The sequence below is a fragment of the Bombus impatiens genome, unplaced genomic scaffold, assembly GCF_000188095.3.
Source record: "Bombus impatiens unplaced genomic scaffold, BIMP_2.2 scf_1445, whole genome shotgun sequence".
NCBI lineage: Eukaryota > Metazoa > Arthropoda > Insecta > Hymenoptera > Apidae > Bombus > Bombus impatiens.
Window position 1 is genome coordinate 1,078,400 of NT_177864.1, and position 743 is coordinate 1,079,142.

Genomic DNA, 743 nt, shown 5'->3' on the forward strand with positions numbered 1-743 from the left:
CGCGGAGGAGCAGCGACGACGAGGAGGTGCACGGCACGGGCCAGACAAACAGACTGGCACTGGCATCGCGGGAGTCAGCGGCAGTGGTCACCGCTGGTCACCGAGACGGTCTCGAGAATCAGCCGTGTGCGCGTTTCGCGAACATGCGCCCCGTGTATCTTTTAAATCGCTTCACGGACAAAGTGCGCGCTACTATGTGTCTTTTTATCGATCCTCGATCGCAGTAGCGAGAGGAAGCACGGAACGGAACGATCGGATAAGCTTCGAGTGGATCGAGTTCGATCGAGCGATACTACGCGTGGATACTTTGAACAGTGGCAAGAGAAAAGTCGATCAGTGTTGAGGTCGGGGAATATCGTGAGACGAACTACTAAATAGACGACGGATAAACGTGTCGTCTGTTTCGTTACGTTCATTGTTAATTTAGCGAAGAACGACTTGGACCGAGTGATCGAAACGAAGAAAGAGAAGAAAAATCGTACTAAGTAACGGTATAAGAGGGAGAAGAGGCGAAAGATAACGAAAGAAGTTTGACGGTATTCCGTAAGTTGGAGGTTCGTATAGTGGCGCGTCGAGACGATATAAGACGGTATATAAGAAGATATAAGGAGAGTGCGCGGTGTCGTCGCATAGCGATCCGGGGACACATCGATCGATCAGGATCGATCGATTCCGCGGCATCTGGATCGCGGCTCGATCGCCTCGGCGGCGGTCCCACTCGGCGTCCACGTTGGTGGCTCGAT

At 52.8% G+C, this 743-nt stretch overlaps 1 long non-coding RNA gene across 1 annotated transcript in view; it reads right to left on the minus strand.

Annotated features, from left to right (window-relative positions):
- The window catches only part of LOC112213853, a 51,541-nt gene that overhangs the window by 7,462 nt on the left and 43,336 nt on the right, over positions 1-743 (minus strand). The window lies entirely within an intron of this gene.